Below are 24,774 nucleotides of genomic sequence, written 5' to 3'. Positions count from 1 at the left end.
CTCACAGTGGACAAGGCCCTGGATGCTAGTTTCTGGGTGGACACACAGATGGATAAACCAACCTTGTGCAGCACGCAGTTTAAAGAGGAAGATGGACTGGGCGTGGTGGCTCACAGCTGTAATCCCAGCAGTTTGGGAGGTGGGGGCAGGTGGATCACCTGAGGTCAGGAGTTCCAGACCAGTCTGCCCAACATGGCGAAACCCTGTCTCTACTAAAAATAGAAACAAATTAGCCAGGTGCGGTGGCGGGTGCCCGTAGTCCCGGCTACTCAGAAGGCCGAGGCAGGAGAATTGCTTGAACCCAGGAGGTGAAGGTTGCAGTGAGCAGAGATCACATCATTGCACTCCAGCCTGGGTGACAGAGCAAGACTCTGTCTCAATTAAAATAAAATAAAATAAAATGAAAGAGGGAGATGGACAGACACATAGGACAGAATGACCAAAGGCCCACACAAAAGGTACACAGCAGAGAGGAAGGGGTTTAAGTGGCTGGGAGATGGGGACTCAGGGGTTGGATGCTGGGGTCCAGGGAGGCCTTTGATGAATGGAGAAGGTGGGAAAGTTATTTCCCAGAAAAATACAGGAAGGTGAAAGGGTCCGCACCCCTCCCCAGCTCCTCTGGGGAGACTGTCTGGAATGGAGGTGGGTGGCAGTAGGTGGCCCTGGGAAGCAATGTGGGGTCAGGGTCTTGAAGGGACTTGGATGCCACACTGAGGAGCTTAGGATTGATTATGATGGAGGAAAACCACGCTGGTGGTTTTGCCAAGCAGAATCCCAAGGGACTCATTGCCCCCACCAGGGTTCTCTGAGGCCCCAGCTGCAGAGGGCAAGGTGTAGCCTGAAGGCTTCTATATTAGTCCATTTTCACACTGCTGATAAAGACATACTTCAGACTGGGAAGAAAAAGAGGTTCAATTGGACTTAAAGTTCCACATGGCTGGGGAGGCCTCAGAATTATGGCAGGAGGTGAAAGGCACTTCTCACATGGCGGCGGCAAGAGAAAATGAAAAGATGCAAAAGGAGAAATCCCTGATAAGGAAAGCCATCAGATCTCGTGAGACTTATTCACTTCCATGAGAACAGTATGGGGGAAACTGCCATCATGATTCAAATTATCTCCCACCAGGTCCCTCCCACAACACCTGGGAATTATGGAAGCTACAATTCAAGATGAGTTTTGTGTGGGGACACAGTCAAACCATATTAGCTTTCCACAGCAGAGGTCAGAGGGAGGGGAAGAGGGAAGCGAGGCCTTCCAATTCATCTCTGGCCCTGGCCCACTCCTGGGGGTGACCTTGGGGTCAGGGAACTCCAGCCTTCCTACTCGAGGGGTTTCTAACTTAGGAATCTCACAGCAGCCAAGGAAGAAGGGCTGAGCCCACATCTGTGTGGTTATCTAGGCAGATGCTGCTGTTGGCCCTGTGGACTTGAAAGAGGAAGAATTCTCTCAGAAAAAGTTTTTCCTGATGTTTTTGGAGAATAGGAGCCATTTCTCAATAACTAGAGACTTCCTCAGCAAAATCTCCATAGGCCCCCAGACATTTTCTCTCATACACTGTCATCCTTCAGAGAGCTAGAGAGGTTTATTATTATTATTATTATTTGAGATGGAGTTTCACTCTGATTTTGCCCAGGCTGGAATGCAATGGTGCGATCTCAGCTCACCACAAACTTCGCCTCCTGGATTTAAGCGATTCTCCTGCCTCAGCCTTCTGAGTAGCTGGGATTACAGGCATGCGCCACCACATCCAGCTAATTTTGTATTTTTAGTAGAGACGGGGTTTCACCATGTTGGTCAGGCTGGTCTTGAACTCCCGACCTAAGATGATCCGCCCGCCTTGGCCTCCCAAAGTGCTGGAATTACAGGTGTGAGCCATCACACCTGGTCGAGATTTATTATTATTTTTAATCAGTGAGATATGGGAGAGGGAGCTGATCATCCCATTTCAGGGATAAGGCACACCAAAGCTTAGAAAAGCTGGATGCCCTGCCCACCCCAGTCACAGCTGCTGCACGGTAGACCCTGTGTTCTCATTCTGCCCTCTAAGCTAGTGATGTTTTCACAGCCTGCCTGCGCTTACGGTAATATTTTTAACGAAGGGCTTTAAGTCCTGGGTGTAATCATGGCTTTTCCACTTACTGGTTGTGTGACCTTGATTGTGTCATTAATAGGGAGGCCAGATCAAATACACAGGATGTTTAGTTAAATTTGAATTTCAGGCCAGCCGCGGTAGCTCACGCCTGTAATACCAGCACTTTGGGAGGCTGAGGTGGGTGGATCACCTGAGGACAGGAGTTCGAGACCAGTCTGGGCAACATGGCAAAACCCCGTCTCTACTAAAAATGCAAAAAATTAGCTGGGCGTGGTGGCGGGCGCCTGTAATCCCAGCTACTCAGGAGGCTGAGGCAGGAGAATAACTTGATCCAGGAGGTGGAGATTGCAGTGAGCCGAGATCACGACACTGCACTCCCGCCTGGGTGACAGAACGAGACTCTGCCTAAAACAAAGAAAGAAACAAAAATCTGAATTTCAGATAAACAATAAATAGTTTTTTAGTATAAGAACGTTGCATGCAATATTTGCTAACTCTGGCAACTGCAGTTATTCTTGTCTGTAAAATGGAGCGGTTGTGAAAAGTAAATGGGATCATGCGTTGAAAAGAACTTGCCACAAAGCAGCACCGGATGAAAGTTAAAAAAATTCAAAATGAGGCCGGGCGCAGTGGCTCATCCCTGTGATTCCAGCACTTTGGGAGGGCGAGGCGGGTGGGTCACCTGAGGTCAGGAGTTCAAGAACAGCCTGGCCAACATGGTGGAACCTCATCTCTTCTAAAAATACAAAAAATTAGCCGGGCGTGGTGGCAGACACCTGTAATTCCAGCTACTCAGGAGGCTGAGGCAGGAGAATCGCTTGAACCCGGGAGGCGGAGGCTGCAGTGAGCTGAGATAATGCCATTACACTCCAGCCTGGGTGACAAGAGCGAAACCCCTTCTCCAAAAAAAAAAAAATAATAATAATAATAATAATAATAATAATAATATAAAATGAAAAACAAGCCCCAGTAGAAGGCCATATAAATTATCTCAGGTCTCTTCCCTTTCCTCACCTTAAAACCCATCACAACTAGGGGTCCATAAATTTTTTCTGGAAAGCTCCAGACAGGAAATCTTTTAGGTTTTGTGGCCCATGCAGTCTCTGCTGTGGTGGCACAAAAGTAGTCAGAGACGATATGTGATCAGTGGATGTGGCTGTGTTCCAATAAAACTTTATTTACAAAAGCAGGTGGGGGTAGGATTCAGCCTGGGGCATTTGCCACTGCCTGCTCTCCTTGGGGCAACTGGGTACTCAGCAAGTGATTTGATCTTAGGTCTTCACCTTCCTTCTGTATTTGCTCATGGTTCGCTAATGGCCAAGCACAGGTGTTTTGTTCTTGTTTGTCAGAAAGCCACACACACAGCCTTGATGACCACAGGCCAGGGGCCTGGCTTCCCTGGGAGCTTGCAGCTCCCTGGCTCACCACACCCAAAGTATATGGACAAGTCCTTGTGTTACCCTAAAGCTGCCACAGACATGAGGGCGGCCCACCCCAGCGGGCTGGGTTTCTAGGCAGACATGGCTCCACGCTCCATTGGCCAGGGATTGCCATAGCAACCTGGGTTGCAGCTGCCTCCCCCTGCTCAGCACTGAGGAGGTGTGCTCCCTTGCAAATGAAGTCCCTAGGGAAAAAAAAGAACCAATGTCTCCAATCTTTGAAGGAGTCATTAGGTCTGGAAGCACCTAGTTCCTTTCAAATCCTTCCACGGCCATTTCGAAGTTACTGTCCTTATAAGGTGGGGATGTGGAAAGATTTGAAAGAAATAAAACAAGACCAATAATAATGATGATAAAAGAAATATCCAAATGGTCTGTTGCGTATGTTCAGGATTTGCCTGTCCATGATCTCAATTTATCTTCACCATCTGGAACGTTTTGTCTAAGTCATTAGACTGCCTGACACCTACTGCGTGTCGGGAGTCATTCTAGGTCCCAGGGATTCAATGATGAAGCAGACAGACATTGTCTCTCCTCTCACGGACTTTATAGTTTATGCAGGGTTTGCCAGGAAGCCAAGGAAAGATAAAATAAAATATTACAAACTGCAAGAAGCGCAGAGAAGGGGAGGCACAGGGCGTGGAGCGCTAAACAAAAATTATGGAAGGCCATTGACTTGAACTAAGCTCCTGTACGAGGACTCAACAGGCCAGACTAAACATCAAAGTGGAGTCACCCAGGCTAAAGTCCCGCATCACCAAACTGAAACTAAGTTGTTATCTGACCTCTCAAGAAATCAGCAGAGAGGTGACAGCCAACTTCCCAAACAGGCTAGTTTCAATCTTCCACTGACATGATCATAAAGTTCCCTCTATTTTAATCCTTACACATAAAAAGGTAGCCTGGCTGAAGTTAACAAATAATTTCCTATTGTTCTGTCTCCCTGTCCCCATCTTACAAGGACAGTGACTTTGAAATGACCAATCCACTTTTTGTCCTCTGTGTCTGCTTTCTTCAGCCCTTTCTGTCTATAAAGCCAACCTCCACTCAGCACATTAGAACACGTACTCTGTTTCATGGAATCCTGTGTTGCTTGATTCTAGAATCACAAATAAAGCCAATTGAGATCTTTCACTAAATTCATTGTAATTTTGTCTTTTGACAAGAGTGAGAGATTAATGTGTATGTGGGGTAAACCTACCTGGGTAGTAGTATGGTAAGGACTGGCCTCTCAAAGGAGGTAGTATTTAAACTAAGGGGCCAAAAGGTAGCAGATGAAGTCAGAAGCAAGGGCCAAACCTCAGAGCACCTTCTGGTCATGGTGAGTGTGTCTGTCAGTGTCCAGGGAGTCAGAAACCATTAGGAGCTTCGGAGGAGTTTAACATGGGGAGTTGGTTACAAAGGCATCAGAAGGGTTAGAAGGACAAAATGAGGCCAGGTGCAGTGGCTCATGCCTGTAATCCCAGTGCTTTGGGAAGCTGAGGCAGGTGGATCACCTGAGGTCAGGAGTTTGAGACCAGCCTGACCAACATGGTGAAACCCTGTCTCTACTAAAAATACAAAAATTAGCCGGGCGTGATGGTGCATGCCTGTAATCCCAGCTATGTGGGAGGCTGAGGCAGGAGAATCACTTGAACCTGGGAGACAGAGGTTGCAGTGAGCCGAGATCGCACCACTGTACTCTAGCCCAGGTGACAAGGGCAAAAACTCCATCTCAAAAATTAAAAAAAAGAAAAGAAAAGGAAGGACAAAATGGAAATGAGTGGGGCAAGGACTGGAGGAGCAAAAGGGAGAAAGGAATTGTTACCCAGAGGTAAGTAAGAGGCTGATGCCCCTGGGCCCATGAGCCCACATGCTTCCATCCTCATTACACAATCGAGCAACTTAAGGCTCAACTTTTCAATAAAATGAAGGGCCTTGTTTTTATTATATACAGCCAAAAAAAAAAAAAGCTTTAGAAAAATGTAACTAAGTGGATGAAATAATGAATAAATGCTAAAAATAAATAATCACAAGAGCCCCTACAACTCATTAAGAAAAACACTAACAACCAATAGGAAATTGGGTACTGGTTATTAACAAATGGTTCTCCCCAAAGGGAACATAGGTGGCTTTGAAATATATGATAAGATGCTCACTTCACTGACGGTAAGAGGAATGGAAAATAAAAATCCAGGGGTGTATTAGGGTTCTCCCGAGAAACAGGACCTAGAGGATATACAGTCATACGTTGCGTACCAGTATTTCAGTCAACCACGGACTGCATATACGACGGTGCTCCCATAAAATCATAGTGCTTCCATAAAATTACTGTATTGTTACTGTACCTTTTCTATGTTTAGATGTGTTTAGATACACAAATACCATTCATGGTGTTCCAATTGCTACAGTATTCAGTACAATAACATGCTATACAGGTTTGTAGCCTAGGAGAAACAGGCTCTACCATACAGCCTGGGTGTGTAGTAGGCTATGCCCTATAGGCAAGTGTAAGTGTACTCTGACATTCGCCAAACAACAAAATCGCTGAAGGACCCATTTCTCAGACTGTATCCCTGTTAAATGACATACGACTGGGTGGATAGATAGATAGATGGGAAGGGATTTGTTAGGGGAATTGCCTCACAGTTATGGAGGCTGAGAAGTCCCATGACAGGCTGTCTGCAAGCTGGAGACCCTAGGATGCTGGCAGCATGGCTCAGTGCAAGTCCAAAGCCTCAGAACCAGAGAAGCTCTCAGTCTTGGGGTGACGGCCCGGGAACCTGGCTGGAGGAGCCGGGACGTAGAGGGTACTACTGATGTGTGGCACTGTGTACCTGGCTTCCTTCATTGACTTTTTAATCCACTCCCACTTCTATCTGAAAAAATAGGTGAACTAGAAATCACCTTTAAGTAGTCCTAGTCAAATGCCCAACTACGTTGTAAAACTTTGAAAGTGAAAACTTTTTGGTATAAAAATTAAATGAGATAAAGTATGAACATGAACATTTGCTTAGCTTAGAACCTGACATGTGGCAATCATTCGATAAATGGCAGTTGTTAGTACAATACTCACCTGTGATTAATGGAAATTTATGTAACAGAAAATTCTGAACTTAATAAACTAATAAGTCTATTTTGTTCCCCACTTAGAACCCAGGGTCTAGCAGAGGTGTGATGTATAGAAGATGCTTCATCTGTATTTGTTGAATGAATGAACCCCACCGTCGTCTCCATTCCCATTATCAAAACCTAACCTTGCCATTACCAGTGACAGCAACCACCACTGAAATCAAATTCCAGCCGACTTCCCAACCACTGAACCCTTGAGTTGCCCAGCAGCCCTGCATGTCCCTAATGTCCTTCAGCTCCCCTAGGTGACTTGGCCTTGGCCCCCTCGCATGTCTTCACGCTCTCCCGCATCTGCACCTGAGGCTCTCCTTCCTCCAGAGGGGCTGTCCATGCTCCTTCCCAAGGCACAGATTCGTACCAGCCCCCAGTCCCTCCCCTCCCCACTGCATCCTGCATTTCCCCCACTGAGTGGATTCTTCCCATTTGCATGTACATGTGCTGTTATGTTTTTTTGATCTGCACTCAGAGACCCCAGCCCAGCCCCTTCCCTGAACGCCAGGCTCATGTTTCCAACAGTGTCCTCAAGAGCCCGACCTGGGCGTCTAACAGGCATTTCAAACTCACCATGTCTAGAGGTGCACCACTGAGCTCACCCTGACAAGGTCCTTCCTGCACTAAGCTCAGGCCAAAAGCCTAGAGTCACCTTGAGTCACCTTAACCCCTCACCTCTTGAACCCCCTCCCCTTCATTTCCTGCAGGCACACTGGCAACCTTGCCCTTCCTGGAGCACGCGGATGTCCAGACCTCTGCCTGGCTGCCCCCTCACTGCCTCCACCCAAACCCCAGCCTTTCAGGGCAGCCTTGCCCAGGCACCTCCCAAGTGGAACCTGTGCGTGCCCACGCCCCAGCTGTTCCACTCCCACATCTGCACTCGGTAGGAACACCCTTGCATGTTCACCAAGAGACACGTCCAAGAATGCGTCCAGCGGTACTGCTCATGATACATTTTGAAACCAATTCTGACTTACCTTTGAGTTACTCCAGCACTTCTAAACCTCACGCACAGCCCCACAGGGAACTAAGGCCTTGTCGAGCGAAAGACCCGCCCTGCCTCACTGCCTTTCCACTTTGCCTTCTCCAGAGCCGGGTGGACTTTCTCATTTGCCCGGGGAAGCAGTGCGGCCAGGAGTCGAGGGCCAAGCTCTGAATCCAGCCTGCTGGAGTTTGAATCCAGCTCTTTCTCTTGCTGTGTGGCCTTGGCCAAGCTGTTTAACTTCTCCGTGCTCGCTTCCTCATCTGTAACATGGGGATAATAATACCACTCGCCTCCCAGGACTGCTTATGAGGATTAGCTGAGCTCACACCTGTAACTGTTTGGAATGGCGTCTGCAGCAAGGCAGGGCTCGGTAACGGTCGCTCATTATTTCTGTAGCATGGTCTGCTGGCTTAGTGCAGGCAAACGGGTCTGGGTCAAAGTGCAAGGCTTCCACGTGGAGTCACACAGCTGCATCCAAGTGGCTCAACCTCTCTGAGCCTCAGTTTCTTCATCTGTAGAGCAGTTAGTGGTACGTGACTCTCAGTGTTCTCAGGAGGCGTGCCCTGTGTTACTAATGCTTGACAAGTTCCTGCTGCGTTTTCCGATGCCTAGATCCTCACTCCCCTTCACTCACGCCACTGTCCTCATCTGGAAAGCCAGCTCCCTATGCCCAGGTATGGCCATCCCTGCAATCCCTTTCCAATGGATTACAGAATGCCACACTTGGAAGAGACGTTAGACCTGGACTATCTAGTCTAGGCCGCTCATTTTACAGATGGGGAAACCGAGGCATATAGTGGCGAGTGATAGTCCAGAGTCACACACCTTACGGTTCTGCTCACTTTATGCCTCCTTCTCTGTGACAACTTAGACATGTTCGGCCCCTTGAATGACCTGCTGTCCCCACTTGCCTGGGACCAGGACTTTCCTGTTAACGCTAGGATGGGATGTTCACTCTGGCCACCTCCAGAAGAAACATGTGCTTGGAAATGTCAAATGCTGAAAACACGTAATGGGCTTTAAGAACAATGTTTAAGAATCACTGGGTCATGGGTGTACACATATGCCCAAGCTCATCAAATTGTACACTTTAAATGTGTGCAGTTTATTTGATATCAATTATATCTCTATAAAGCTGTAAATGAAAGAAAAGAAGAAAGAAGGGGGGAGGGATAGCAGTGGGAGATATACCTAATGCTAGATGACGAGTTAGTGGGTGCAGCGCACCAGCATGGCACATGTATACATATGTAACTAACCTGCACATTGTGCACATGTACCCTAAAACTTAAAGTATAATAAATAAATAAATAAATAAATAAATAAATAAAAAAGAAGAAAGAGATCCATCCATCAATCAATTGGCCCTGAGAGATAGCAGTTGGTCATAAAATTGCAGTGGTGAGTATTAGTTGAACATGTGTTATGTGCCAAGCACTTTACATGCATTGCCTCCTCCTCATGGTGGCTGGAAATCTCTCTTTGTTGTGTCAAGAGGGAAACTGGGGCCCAGAAAAGTGAGTGAGTTGTCCAAAGGCCCAAGTCAGTCCTCCAGCAACATTTTCTTTATCTTCTATGTATCTCATATTTGTACTCAGAGATCCTCATTTCCTCATCAGGAAATGCAGACAAGGCCAGGCACGGTGGCTCACACCTATAATCCCAGCACTTTGGAAGGCCAAGGCAGATTGGCCGAGGAGTTCAAGACCGGCCTGGACAACATGGAGAAACCCCATCTCTACTAAAAATACAAAAAATTAGCCAGGTGTGGTGGCACAGCCTGTAGTCCCAGCTACTCGGGAGGCTGAGATGGGAGGATCCCTTGAGCTTGGGAGGTGGAGGTTGAAGGGAACTGAGATCGTGCCACTGCACTCCAGCCTGGGCGACAGAGCCAGACCTTGTCTCAAAAAAAAAGAAAAAAGAAAAAGAAAAAAAGAAAGGCAGGTGAACACAAGGAAGTTTATGGCTTAAACTGCTTTATTATGCAACAGCCCATGCCAGAGACCCAGGAAGTGTCCTCCCAGACTCAAGGAAAGGAGCAACTGGAGTTCTTTGCTCAAGCCTGTCTTAGAAGCCACAGAGTATGGAGTCTACCAAATCTCCCAGGCTTGGCTTCCCAAGGGAAACTGAGCTGGGGCCTCGTGGAGCTCAGTTCTGGAGAATCTTCCTAGTAGCGGGTGTCTGGGTCTCTGGATCACAAAGCTGCAAGACTGAGATTCACCTAATTTAAAATCAGAAAGAGACCCTAGTGTCCCCACTCCCCATTAGCAGATGGGATAAGCTAATGCCCAGAAAGGGGGCATGACTTTCCAAGGTCACATAGCAAGACAGCGGAATGACCTGTGCTCTGACCATAGGTTCCCCCGAGCAGCACTGAAGGGGATGCCTGCAAGGCAGAGACTTTGGAGAACATTCAGTCTTGGGGTTCCCTAAGCTGGCTGCAGAATCACCTGAGAATCTTTGAAGAGATACCCACATCTGGACCCCACCCCAGACCAGATAAATCAAAATCTCTGGGGGTGAGACCTGACATGGACATCCTTCTAAAGTTCCTCAAGTAATTCTAACGTGCAGCTGGCGCTGAGAACCACTGTTCTAGACAAACTAAGCATGAGCCCCAAAGATGGGAAATGCCAGGCTGTAGTGACAGCTCTGAAGACCAGAGAGGAGCTCACCCCTGGTCTTCAACCCCACCTTCAGGAATTTTTTTTTTTTTTTTTGAGACGGAGTCTCATTCTATCACCCAGGCTGGAGTGCAGTGGCATGGTATCGGCTCACTGCAACCTCTGCCTCCCGGGTTCAAGTTGTTCTCCTGTCTCAGCCTCCTAAGTAGCTGGGATTACAGGTGCCCACCACCACGCCCGGCTGATTTTTGTATTTTTAGTAGAGACTGGGTTTCACCATGTTGGCCAGGCTGGTCTCGAACTCCTGACCTCAGGTGATCCACCCACCTCAGCCTCCCAAAGTGCTGGGATTACAGGCGTGAGCCACTGCGTCCAGCCCAGGGCTCTTTCTAATCCAATACACTGCTGCCCTCTAAAAACAGTCTGATGTTTGATCCCCATCAGAGCAGCGCCAAATCTGGCCGGGGGGGACGTTGTGCTCAGATGTGTTTGGAGCAGAGAGCCCCAGTGAGGAAGGCAGACTCCAGGTCAAGTGCCGAGCAAGTTGAGAATTCTAGTGTCACCATAGCTGAGTTCACTAATTTCCAGACTTGGAGAGATTTAGCCACCCCACTCTCCCCTAAGTCATTCTGTCCGCCCTCCCAGTGTCAAGGCCTCTACTGTCTCTATCATTACAGCAGGCCTGCGGTGTCTATTGCTAGTGCTAATTAACAAATGAGCCGAATGAGGCCTCAGGGAGGTTAAGCAACTTGTCCATGGTCACAGGCCAATAAACAGGCCTTGGCCAGTAATTTGAACCCATGTTCAGCATAAAACCAAAGAACACATTCTTGCTCCGGTCTTTTGCCAACTCCGTTTGGGTCCTTCCTGCATAGGCTCAGATTAGCCATTTGGTCATCATCCACCCTGGTGTCCTAGCCCCAGGTGCTCCTTTCCTTGAGTCTGGGAGGACACTGCCTGGGTCTCCGGCAATGGGCTGTTTCCTCCTGCCCTTCCTTGCCCAGAAACCACTGGCCGGATTATGGACCAGGGACACACACACGTCTGTCAGGGTCTGAGACTGAACCTGAGATTTGAGACCCGTTAAGAACCAGCTCTGGCTCCAAAAATCTGCCTCTTGATCTCTGCAAAGAGCTGGTATAGCTGGAAGAGAAACAAATTAGAGCCGAGATTCTGTGAGGCTTATGTTGAAGCAAAGCCTGCCATGTGAAGCCTGGGCTTTCTTTTTCATCTTCATTTAAAAGGAGGGTGTTTATGCAAATTTGTCATGAAGGTTTAGCAATCTTGGCTTGTCCTGGAGCCAAGCTCTGCTTCCTAATTGGATCGGGGATAATTGTTAATGCTTACAACCAATGTTCCTCTTAAAATTGCATGTTTTGTAAGAGTGGCTCCTGAAAACATATAATTCTGATGTTGTAAAACCACTGCATCAATGCAGAGTTTTGAAAACATGGAAAAGTTCACCAGAAAACTGAGGGGGCTGTTATTCCTGGTTGTGACAGTCTTGGATGTCACTGGTTGTGATACTCTCTGGATATCATGGAGAAGGAGACACAGGCACTTGTGGGTTGATGTCTCAATCATACAGGAAGATTGGTGATTCTGGGATGGGACACAAAGAAGAAAGAGAATCAGATTAGGAGGCCTGGTCATGCTGTGCCCCAGGCTGCTGAACTGTCTGAGGCAAATCTTTTGCAGCCTCAGTTTCCTTGCCTGAGAAACGAAAGGGTTGGGCTAGATGCCCCCAAGTAACTTTGAGTCACTGAGAAACTTCACTTCTCTGGGCTTCACTTTTCCCACATGGCAGTCGAAGCTATTGAACTGGATGACTCAGAAACAGCCTGGCCCTAAAATTCCATCACCTCTGAAATGTTCTGCTGTTGAATGATTCCCAGTCTGCAAGAGGTGTTGCTGGGCATCCCCCTTCATCATCTTCTTCCCTTCTTCCCAGCAAAGTTAGTGGAATATTTCCTTGACTGCATGTGGCTTGATCTTTCCAGTGCTGGCAATACAGGTGGATTTAAGGAAATTTCATTTTCTCCTTTCAGAGTCAATCACAGTTTAGCCTTTTTTATCCCTTATAAATGTATCGGTGGATGATGGGGGAGAATGAAAGGTGCAGAGCAGGCTTAGAGCCACGTTCTTCCTTCTTTGCCTTGCAAAGAAATGAACCTCTGAGGCTCCTTGCAGGGTGGACAGTCTGCCAGAAGCTTCCTCTCTGCGACTTTGATGCTTGCGAGTCTTGAGTCCAGGGCTGGGGAATGGCCAGGGGTGCTGCTGTAGGACCTCTCCGTACATTGTCTTCTGTGAGCCTAAGAAGGCTCCTGGACAAGGCATGCCTCTCCTGTAGACTCTATGGCTGTTAGGGACCCTTGCAGTGGCCCCTTCACACTACATGGCTCCATCAGCTGCAACTCACAGGAGGACAGGGGTGGCCCCCTGCTCCCAGCTCCCCTTACAGTTCCCGGTGTATCCACTCTCACACTTCAACGTTAGAGTGGTTCTCTCGGGGGGCTCCGGGCCCTCAGGAAACCAAGGCTTTTTAATTTGGGCTCCGTCCCCTATTTTTGTTCCAGCTGAGGATTGGCTAATCCTACCGCCATTCCAGTCCTGTGGCACCTTGGATCTGCTAATGGAACCAGCTTGCATGACAATCTCGGTTCTGGTCTGACCACGGCCGTTTAAACAAGGCTGGACCTCCATGCACTGCCTGCCACGGAATCACTCACGGCCAGCAGTGCGCACTCTTGATACAGGTACAGGGCCACTCTCTGATACTCCTGACACGTTGCTTCTGAGCGGCTCCTTCTTTGATCCCCTTCCTCTCCAATCCTCCACTTACAACCCTGGCTCCCAAGATCTGCTTCTGTTTTGCCTGGACGGTAACCTATTCTGACCCCCTCTTTGTTTTCATGGAGGCAGCCTTCTGTTAGGTACTTGGCTCTGAGAGTCTTCCTTATGTGAGTGTCCCTGAAACTCCAGAGAAGTCTCCTCCTACTGCCCTGGGGCTCCCAGGGCCCCCCAAGGCCATGCCCTGGCTGGAGAAGAGCACAGAGATCAGGCTGCGCAGCCACCTGGATATCTGTTCAGGAGAAGCTTGTCCAGTCAGCATCCACCCCCGGGCATACACTCTTGCTCGTGAATCTTAGGATTAGTGGCTTTTACCTCAGACCCTTCCAACCTGATTTGGAAACCTTCCCTTCCCTTCCCTTCCCTTCCCTTCCCTTCCCTTCCCTTCCCTTCCCTTCCCTTCCCTCCCCTCCCCTCCCCTCCCCTCCCCTCCCCTCCCCTCCCCTCCCCTCCCCTCCCCTCCTCTCCCCTTTCCTTCCCTTCCCTTCCTTTTTTTCAGAGTCTCACTCTGTCTCCCAGGCTGGAGTGCAGCGGTGCGATCTCGGCTCACTGCAATTGCCTCCCAGGTTCAAGCAATTCTCCTGCCTCAGCCTCCCAGGTAGCTGGGACTACAGCACACACCACCATGCCTGGCTAATTTTTGTATTTTTAGTAGAGACGGGGTTTCACCATGTTGACCAGGGTGATCTCGAACTCCTGAGCTCAGGTGATCCTCCCTCCTCAGCCTCTCAAAGTGCCGGGATTACAGGTGTGAGCCACCGTGCCCAGCTGAAACCATTTATTTCTAAAGGCAAACATGAGAGTCTAGATGCCAGAATGCACACAAATCCTAGATCAAATTCGGGGAAAACCCTTGAAAAAGCAGGGCCAAATTGGCAGAAAGGTGGAAAACGTCACTGGAGGCCAGAAAGTCAAGAAAACAGAAATCCAGAGAGAAAAGTGGTCACTGAGGCTAGGGTTTGCCTGGGCAGATACTGGGTCACATAGGAGGGATACCAGAGACTGATTCGAGGTGGAAGGTCACATTGGAGACCCACCCCCAGCATAAAGCCACCACCAGCACTTCCAAGAAAGGTGTTTGGGACTCTTGCCTGTCTGTGCCTGGACTCTGGCTTTAGGGGAAAAAAAGAAAAATTGCTGAAAATTTGTAGCATAAGCCCCAAATCTCACTCAGGTTTAGGGCCAGAATTCTAGCAACCTACTGCCACTTTTTTTTCTTCCTTCTAGCTGCCTTTTTTTTTTTTTTTGAGACAGAGTCTCGCTCTGTCGCCCAGGCTGGAGTGCAGTGGCGCGATCTCTGCTCACTGCAAGCTCTGCTTCCCAGGTTCACGCCATTCTCCTGCCTCAGCCTCCCGAGTAGCTGGGACTACAGGTGCCCGCCACCATGCCCGGCTAATTGTTTGTATTTTTAGTGGAGACGGGGTTTCATCATGTTAGCCAGGATGGTCTCGATCTCCTGACGTCGTGATCTGCCCGCCTTGGCCTCCCAAAGTGCTGGGATTACAGGCATGAGCCACTGCGCCCGGCCCCAGCTGCCTTTTAAACAAAATTCCTGTTGCTGCTTTAAGTGAATGTTTGGCTTTGGGTTTTTCAGGCCCCACAGATAGCATGAGTTCCAACGCCTGGCAGAAGCAAACAAGAATCCTATCTGAGGGAAAAGCACTTAAAGCCAGGCCTCAGTGGATTTCCATAGATAAAGTTCTAAGGAATATGAGCTGTCAACTAAAAATCCCAAGACACATGCCAAACAAGTAAGCAGAAAAGTCAGTTACAGAACCAGACCCTTAAGACTGCACATATTGGAAATACCAGACATGGAATACAAAACAAGTAGCGCTGAGTGTTTTGTTTGTTTGTTTGTTTGTTTGTTTGTTTGTTTGTTTGTTTAGAGAGAGAGAGAGGGTCTTGCTCTGTCACTCAGGCTGGAGTGCAGTGATGTGATCTCGGCTCATTGCAACCTCTGTGTCGTGGGTCAAGTGATCCTCCTACCTCAGCCTCCCAAGTAGCTGGGACTACAGGTGCACACCACCATGCCTGGCTAATTTTTGTATTTTTGTAGAGGCAGGTTTTTGCCATGTCTCCAAGGCTGGTCTCGAACTCCTGGATTTAAGCAGTCTGCTCACCTTGGCCTCCCAAAGTGCTAGGATTACAGGCATGAGCCACTGTGCCTGGTCCGTTTTGTTTTGAATTTATTTTTATTTATTTATTTTTAAAATTTTGATCTTTTATTCAGCTCATACCTATGGTTGATATGTTTAAAGAAATAAAAATAAATAATTACCAAAAAATGTTAAAAATAACCAAATAGAACTTCTAGAAATAAAAAACATAAGAATTGAAGTTAGAAACTCAACAGAAATCAGCAGTTAGATTCAGGTAACGAGAAAATTTATGAACAGGAGAATAGATCTGAGCTCTATAGAGTAGCACTAGAGATATAATGTAGCCCAGAGGAGAAAAATGAAAGGAAAAGGTATGAAAAGGAAAGTAAGATTTGAGTGATGGAGCCGGCAGTTCTAATACACATTTAATAGGAGTTCCAGGAAAGAATAGAGGGAAGGCAAGAGAAGCAAATAAACAATGGGCTGAGAACTTTTCCAGGAGTAATGAAAGACACAAATCCTTAGATCCAATAATGAAGATAAATAAAAATAAATACACTCTTGGACCTATCATCACAAAGTTTCAGGATGTCAAAGGCAAGATCTTCAAAGCAAGCAGATTACCTTCGAAGAAGTAATGATTAGATGGAGAGCTGACATGTCAGTAGCAACAGTGGAAGCCAGAAGACAACAAAGTACATCTTAAAGTGCAGAGAGAAAATAACTGCCAGCCTAGAAATTATGCCCAGTGAACCTAGCTTTTGAGAAAGAAGGAAAATAATTACATTTCAGTGAATAAAGGAAATAGTTCATTATGGTTCTCATTAAAAGGACTTCTAAACTAGGCACATACTTCAAGAGAGGGAAAATGATCCCAGAAAGAAGATCTGAGATACTAGCAGAAGTGAAAAACAAGGAAAATGATAAACTTTTGGGTAAATATAAACAAATATTGACTAAAAATCATAATTATAATACCAGGCAGGGCATGGTGGCTCATGCCTGTAATCCCAGCACTTTGGGAGGCCAAGGTGGGCGGATCACTTGAGCCCAGGAGTTTGAGACCAGCCTGGGCAACATGGCAAAATCCCGTCTCTACAAAACATACAAAAATTAGCTAGGCATGGTGTTGCACACCTGTAGCGCCAGCTACTCAAGAGGCTGAGATGGAAGGATTGCGTGAGCCTGAGGTTGCAGTGAGCAATGATTGCGCCACTGCATTCCAACCTGGGAGACAGACTGAGACCCTGTCTCAAAATAATAATAATTATTATTATTATTTTCCAATGTGTGAAGTTTTAAAAACTAAAAACATAGGCCTAATATACTGCTCAGCAATAGTATTTAGGCTGAATAAGAAAATTCTAACAATTCTGAGGTTATTTTGTTGTTTGGGAAGATGATAAAAATGTTGAATAATTTCATTTCATTTCATTAATTAATTTATTATTGTTTTTTGAGATGGAGTCTTGTGCTGTCTCCCAGGCTGGAGTGCAGTGGCATGATCTCAGCTCACTGCAACCTCCGCTTCCCGGGTTCAAGCGATCCTCCTACCTCAGCCTCTGGAGTAGCTGGGATTACAGGTGTGCACCACCACACCCGGCTGATTTTTGTATTTTTGGGAGAGATGGGGTTTTGCCATGTTACTGAGGCTGGTCTGGAACTCCTGACCCCAGGTGATCCACTCACCTCGGCCCCCCAAAGTGCTGGGATTACAGGCATGAGCCTAGCCGATTATTTTTAGATTCTATTTCAGAAATTATGCATATCAGAATATCTAGATAAGTACCAAAAGGGTAGTAATTGGTGTGTAAACTTCCAAACCAGAAGGGGAAAAAATGGAATAAGAAAATCAATCAGTACAATACAAAAGAAGGTAAGAAAGGGGGAAAAAACCCAACAGAATAAGTGGGATGATTAGAAAGCACAAAATAAGATGGTAGGAATGATTCAAATATGTCAATTATTTCCCAATAAATGTAAACAGACTAAATTATCTGGATAAAAGACAAAGATCATTGGAATGGCTGAAAAAATGGTGGTTAGAAGAGATTTATTAATAACATAAGAACAGAGAAAAGTCAAAAGTAAAAGGATGTTTAAAGATGTAAGTAAAATATTAACCGAAAGAAGTGATAAGAATATTTATTTAAAAATGAGAAAACAGACAATATGAACTTTATCACTATTTCTATTTTGGATTTCATGGAGTCTTAGTATAATAAAAATATTAAAATAAAACATGTAAACACTAGAAAGAAAAAAATTGCCATTATTCACAAATTACATAATTGTCTTCAAAGAAAATTCAAAATAAACTACAAACCTACTCACATGGTAAAAATTTAAATAAGTATTGAGTGAAAATTAACTTCCCTCTTATCCTGGTCACCAGCTCTCCTTCCCAGCAGCAACTACTGTTACTGATTTTCTAGAGTACCCTTTCAAATATATTCTATCTATCTTCAGACTTAATGATTTTACTCCAAGACCCCCTGTGTGATTCTTTTACAATCACACCCCCAGCAGCATTCTCAAAGGGCTTGTCTCCCATATTGTGTGTCTGGGGGTGCTGCATTCAATGTGTTGGCAGTTTCACTGAGCACCCACTATGTACCAGGTACTGTGCTGGGGACTAAAAGATGAAGAAAACATTATCCTTCCCTGAAGGTTCTCAGGATCTAGTGAGGACAGAGACAGGGAACCAACTAAGCCTCATATGGCAGATCAAATGATAGATGTCAGATGTCATAATGGAGGTAGAGAGAGGTAAAGAAAGCCTGGGGAAGCCCAGACGAAACAGGAATGGACTTGGCATCAAAATAGGACTACAGAGGAGGAACTTGAAGAACAAGTAGGGTTTTCAGATGTAAAGGAATTGGGGAGAAGCATTGTAAGCTAAGGGAATAACACGATGAAGTGCAGAGACACAGAAGGGCTTAGCGTGTTTGCCAAAGTGGGGAAGTGGTCTGATGGGGCTTTGTGGTTTGGGGCAGGGTGATGCTGGAATGGAGAGGCCAAAACAAGCCAGATGGTAAAGAACCTCAAATGTTAGGCCAAGGGTTTATGACTCAGGCACAGGCAAGGGGGAGAGAAGAGAGGGGTGATGTGAGCAGGTCCATGTTTCCAGAAGCTCACTCTGCCTTGTTTAGGGGACCCATGTCCCTGTCCATTCCCTCTTCCTAGGCCTCCCCTCCACCAAGGCGGTCTTTGTTTTCTGGGTGCACTGGGAAGAAGTGTGGGATGGATTTGCTCTAATACTGAACAGTTCTCTGCAATTTCAGAAATACCTATCATCAAGCTTGAGGGGCAAAACTGCAGAAGTAGTTTAGGGGAAGAAGCCTGACCCCTATATAGGGGATGTTGTATCATAATTTTATCCCACATGACTGTCATATTTCAAGGCCTGGGGCAAATGGCACCTCTTCCAAGAAACTACAATGTCACTATTATCTTTTCTGGAGAAACTTTCTTTAACTTCCTTATGCTCATCTAGCACGTCCCCTACTGACTCTGTTGGAACACCTGCTGGGCCTGCCCTTGTATGAATTTAGTTGGATTATATGAATCCATTAAGCAACTGCAGAGGTCCACCCATGCCAGGACCTGCACCAACTCTGAGGATGTAGAAATGAAAACATTGAGTCCTTGTCTTCAAGGAAGGAAGCTCACCCCAGAGATCACCTGGAGATCTTTATCTGCATAGTAAGACATTTGTTCCTGTGCAGCTCTGCCTCTCACCTTCCTGTAACTTGTCCCATCTAGCTCTGAAAGAGAATCAATTACTAACCATTGTCTGAGCATTGGGCCTAGTCATTTCCCCACTCCCCTCTCTGTTATGAAGAGGGCATTAAGCCTCAACCATCTGGTCCCTCTTCGAGTTCATGTTTTGTAAACACTCTTGCACATGTGTGCACATAATACCTTTGTTATGATTTTCTCTTTTTAACATGTTTTTTGTTGTAGGGGTGTTGGCTGTGACCCTTTATGATGGGGAGAAAGGGGATCACCCCTTTCTGTCCCTACATTTTCAAGGTTTATGTACATTCTAGCATGTGTCAGAATTCCATGCCTTTTTATGGCTGAATAATATTCCATTGTGTGAATATGCCACGTTTCGTGTATCCATTCATCTGTTGAAGGACATTCGGGTTGTTTTGCTATGGTCAATAATGCTGCTATGAACGTGAGTGTACAAGTACCTGTGTGGGTCCCTGATTTTCATTCTTTTGGGTAGATACTTGGGAGTGGAATTGCTGGGTCACATAGCAGTTACTGTGTTGAACTGTGTGAGGAGATTCCTCCCTCTCAGCAGCTCTTAGGCTCACCTTCCTTTCTGTGTCTACTGCTGCCTTCTGCCTTCAGAAGCCCCCTCCTTCTTTCTGCACCTGGGCTAAGACAGCAGCTTCCTATTCGGTGTCTGTTTCCCACACCCACCTCTAGAGCTCATCCCAAAGAGTGATGGTGCTGTGGACCAAATTGTCTCCCAAATGCATGCATTGAAGATCCTACCCAGGACTGACTGTATTTGGAGATAGGGCCTTTATGGAGGTAACTAATGTTAATGGCGGTTATAAGTGTGACCTCAGTTACCTAATCCAATAGGACTGGTTTGGAAATAGATTTCTGTTGCCTAAGCTCCCAGCCTGTGGTGTTGTGTTATGGCAGCCTGAGCAGATGAATGCAGATGGTGAGCAGCTCTTCCCCTGAGCCACACCGCCGAGGCTGCCCTGCTCAGAACCCTTTGGTGTTGCTGCCCTGTAAGACGGAATCCTAACGCTTCATCATTTGAGGCTGGCCCATTCTCAGCCTTGCCTGCACTTCCGGGATGGTCTCTCCTTGCTCTTCCATCCCCAGGCTCTTCTTCAGCTGAGCCAGTGTATTGGCTCTTTCTGGAATAGGTGTTGTGCATTTGGCCTCTGTCCAAATGTCCCCCAACTCCCCCTAATGCCCTACTCACCCTAGTACCCCCCACTTCCTCTAGTACCCCCTACTCCCTCTAGTGCCCTACTCCCTCTAGTACTCCTCACTCCCCCAGTAACCCCCACTCCCCCAGTACCCTTCACTTCCTCTAGTACCCCTGACTCCCCCAGTATCCCCCACTCCCCCAGTGCTCTACTCCCTCTAGTCCTCCCGCTCCCTCTAGTACCCCCACTCCCCCTAGTGCCCCCCACTCCTAGTACCCCCCACTCTTCCTAGTACCCCCACTCCTCCTAGTACCCCCCTCCTCCTAGTACCCCTACTCCTCCTAGTACCCCCACTCCCCTTAGTGCCCCCTATTCCCCCAGTGCCCCCCACTCCCCTTAGTGCCCCCTACTCCCCCAGTGCCCCTCACTCCTCCTAGTACCCCCCACTCCCTCTAGTACCCCCACTCCTCCTAGTAACCCCCACTCCTTCTAGTGCCCCCTACTCCCCCTAGTACATCCCACTCCCCCTAGTACCCCCAACTCCTCCTAGTACCCCCACTCCCCCAGTGCCCGCCACTCCTCCTAGTACCCCCATTCCCTCTAGTACCCCTGACTCCCCCTAGTACCTCCCACTCCCCCTAGTGCCCCCCACTTCCTCTAGTACTCCCCACTCCTCCTAGTGCCCCCCACTCCCACTCGCCCAGTCCCCACCAGGCACTTTGGAATGCCTTCTCCTGCTTTCTGCTTATTCCCCTCCTGCAGAAGCTCCCCTTGGGGATGGGGTGCAGGAGTCCAGTGATGTCCACTCGAGAAGCTCCTTGGGACATTTGCATTAGTACTATCTCTGTGCACATACAGTGGCGCACACAGTTGTTCAGCCCAGAAACTTGTGAATGCACAGCTACTACTGACCAAGCACCTATTCCATGAGGACTTTAAGAGGATACTTTGAGATATAAATAACAGAAAAAGTCAAAATGGCTTGCAATAGTCATAGCTGACACTTACATGACACTTACCATGTGCCAGACGCGATTTGAATACTTTCTGCACATTAACCCCTTAAATCCTCACAATCATCTCATAAACCAGATACGGTTATTATCACCATCCCCATTTCACAGATGAGGAAACTGAGAAAAGAGAGAAAATAAACAAGCCAAAAGTCCTCAGTGGTAGTGGTGGTGGATTGGGCAGTCAAGCTCTAGAGCCTTTGCCCCGACCCCCACCATCCCGTGTCTCTGACCTTGGGACAGCGTTCTCTCACTTAATGAGATGTCTCAAGGTGGGGACATCCCAAGGGAAATTAATTCAACCGCTCAAGGCTGTCACCAAGGACTTGGCTTCTTTTCATCTCGACACTCTGCCATTGTTAGCCTCTTGGCTTTTATGTTGGGTATTATCCCTTTATGTCACAATATGGCTGCAGCAGTTCTAAGTATCGTGTTCTCACCCAACCACACCCAAAGGTCAGAAAGAGAGAAAGCCCCTTCTTTATAGCTCTTTTTTTAAGAATAAGGGAAACTCCCCAAATTCATCCAGAGACTTCCTCTCGTGTCTTGTTAGTCAGAATGAAGTTACATGCCCGTTCATAAACTAATCACCGGGTCACCGTGACTGGCTTAGACCAATCAAGACACTGTGCTAGGCTCTGAGGGAGTCCTGCTTCTCCTGAAGCATGTAGCTGCCAGAAACCCTGAATAAAACAGGCCTCTGGCTTGCTGGTGAGGGAGAGGAACTGGAAGGGTTGCGGGCCCGTCACACACCATCGCTATTTCTGGCTCCCACATCAGCCTTGTGAGATCAGGGCTTTTATCGTTTTACGAATAAGGAAACCAAGACTCAGAGACAATGAGGTGCTTGGCCAAGGTCAGCGGCTGGTGAGTGACAGAGTCCGCATGCTCAGCCCATCCCTAGGAGTCTGGCAAGGCTGGAAATTGGTCTTTCTTTTCCCATCCTAGATGGATTGCATTGGAAAGATTCACGCTCCTGTCAGCTGGCTCTTGCTGTCCTTTCCTGACAGCTGCGACTCTGAGAACAGTTTAATTTCAGAAACCCTCACAAGGTGGCTCCTCTCCCTGCCAGGCATCAGGAGGCCCCAGAGGAGCAGCAGAGGCAAGACTCGCTCTCCAGACTCCCTTCTGGGGAGACTGCGGTCAGGGAGCCCAGGCTGACCCTCGTGTTCTCATGCCTCGGTCCTGTTGATAAGAGGGAAGTCTGTGCTGGGTTCCTATCCACAAAGCCCTTGCGGGGAATGGGTCCCACACGCCGCTTCTGCAGACCCAGCTCATCCTGTTTCCGGTTTCTATTTTCTATTTTCTTTTTTTTTTTTTTTTTTTTTTTGATACGGAGTCTCGCTCTGTCGTGATCCGCCCGCCTCGGCCTCCCAAAGTGCTGGGATTACAGGCGTGCGCTACCGCGCCCGGCCCTGTTTCTGGTTTCCAATTCTCTTAGGATGTCAGTGCCTTTGATCCTCTGAGCCCCCGGAAGGGCTCAGCCCTCTCACATCTGCCTTCCTCCTAGAGGGATGGCGCCTGCCCTTCCGCCAGGGCAAGGGAGGGGAGTGACTTGGCGCCCAAGTCCCGTTTCCCGTCCCCTCTCCCTTGCCTGTGCTCAGAGCCAGGGACTCTGCTATTTGTAGGCCCTGCGGGCTCTGTCTGGGGCCTTTCCCCAGGTGAGGGTGTGCGTCCGGGAAGGAGAGGCAGCCTGGAGTTCCTTCTGGATGCCGGCCAGGCCTGCGCTATTTGCCTGGAGAGGCCATCGGCATCACTGAGAAGGTCCCTGGAACTCGCTGCTCAGACACATATGTGGCAGCCAGTCAGGAGCTACGTTCTTCTTTGCTGGAAACAAGCAAGGATAGACTGTGATTTTCCTCTCCCTCTGTTGTGTATTTTTCACTCCTGTCTCTCCATCAACCCACTCACCCATCCATCCATTCATCCACTCATCCATCCACCCATCCATCCACTCATCCATCCACCCATCCATCCATCCATCTACCCATCCACCCACCCATCCATCCACCCATCCATCCATCCTACCATCCATCCATTCATCCATCCACCCACCCACCCACCCATCCACCCACCCATCCATCCACCCATCCATCCAACCATCTATCCATCCATCCATCCACCCATCCACCCACCCATCCACCCATCCATTCACCCATCCACCCATCCACCCATCCATCCACCCACCCACCCATCCATCCATCCACCCACCCACCCACCCATCCACCCATCCACCCATCCATCCATCCACCCACCCACCCATCCATCCATCCACCCGTCCATCCATCCATCCGTCCATCCATCCACCCGTCCACCCACCCATCCACCCATCCACCCATCCACCCACCCACCCATCCACCCATCCACCCATCTATCCATCCACCCACCTGTCACATAGCGTGGCAAATACAACAACGACTCACATGTGGTTCCTGCCCCTACACCCTCAACACTCATACCCTAGTGGGGACTCCTCCAACCAACGACTGCAGAGGGTTTTAGCTCCCTGATGGGCATTTGTATTTGAAGTTGGGGGGTGGGGGGCTGCACAAATGTGCACAACTTAGTAGAGGTCCTTCTGGCATTGTGCCAAAGTGAAGCTGAGGAGGAGTTAAATTTTTATGTTTTTTTGGTTGTTCAGCCTCTGTAGAGAGTCTCCAAAATTCTCGATGCCAATTATATTTCAAGTTGTCATGGCAAGCTATAGGGAAAAGTTTTCAATTAGCAATAATCATGTCTCAGGCAAACCTCATTGGCTATGGTACCACCACTGCAGAAATCTGAGGAGTTATTTTTAAGCAAGGGCGCTGCCTTCCCAGCATGTCTTAAATTTCTCCAGGGTGAGTCAGATCACCCCTGTTCTTGGGGACCTCTTACACCAGCTACTGGTCGCCAGGTCTAGGGGAGGTTAGTGACCTCAGCCCTGGAAGGGGAGCTTCAAAGTCACTGGTGAGCCTCAAAAGAGGCTGGCAGGGCTGCCTGCCCAGACCCATCTGCTACAGTTATAATGGGGAGTGTCCTTGGGTAATGAACTGCTATGTAGAGCTCCTGATTAAGGACTAATTAATTATTAATGCACTGTGTCATAATTTTGCCTGGCCCTTTCTATGCCAAAGAGTTGTATCCCGCAATTCCATTTGTGACCCTGCATTTTCTGATTTGTGGCCGTGGTGGCCCCTTTTCAAGCTCACCTGTCTCTGCAGTGGCCAGATGGATCACTGAGGGTACATGCACCACGAGGTCATTGTCCACTGGTAGTAGGTGGCATGGATGACGACTCATGGGTGTAACGTTTGAACAACAACAGATACACCGGCTGGAGTCAGCCACACTTGGAATTCTGGCTGTAATGCTACTGTGGTTTGGATATTTGTCTCCCGAAACCTCATGTTGAAATTTGATCCCCGATATTGGAGGTGGGGGCCTATGGGAGGTGTTTGGGTCATGGGGACAAATCCCTCATGAAGGTCTTGGTACTGTCCTTGTCCTTGTTATAATGAGTAGGTTCTTGGTCTATTAGTTCCCTCAAAAGCTGGTTGTTTAAAGAGCCTGGAACCTCCCCCTCCTCTCTCTGGCTTTCCCTCTCCCCATGTGATTCTTACACATACCGGCTTCCCTTTGCCTTCTGCCATGAGTGGAAGCAGCCTGAAGCCCTCACC

The 24,774-nt window shown here is 47.9% G+C and overlaps 1 non-coding gene across 1 annotated transcript; it reads right to left on the bottom strand.

Moving 5' to 3' along the window:
* Positions 1 to 23,756: 23,756 nt before the first annotated feature.
* Positions 23,757 to 23,897, bottom strand: LOC112439034 (U4 spliceosomal RNA). Its single transcript, XR_003027331.2, has one exon. It is a non-coding gene; the product is annotated as a U4 spliceosomal RNA (small nuclear RNA).
* Between the last annotated feature and the right edge of the window lie 877 nt (positions 23,898 to 24,774).

The sequence above is a fragment of the Pan paniscus genome, chromosome 12, assembly GCF_029289425.2.
Source record: "Pan paniscus chromosome 12, NHGRI_mPanPan1-v2.0_pri, whole genome shotgun sequence".
Lineage (NCBI taxonomy): Eukaryota > Metazoa > Chordata > Mammalia > Primates > Hominidae > Pan > Pan paniscus.
This window is presented reverse-complemented; position numbering and strand designations above follow the sequence as displayed.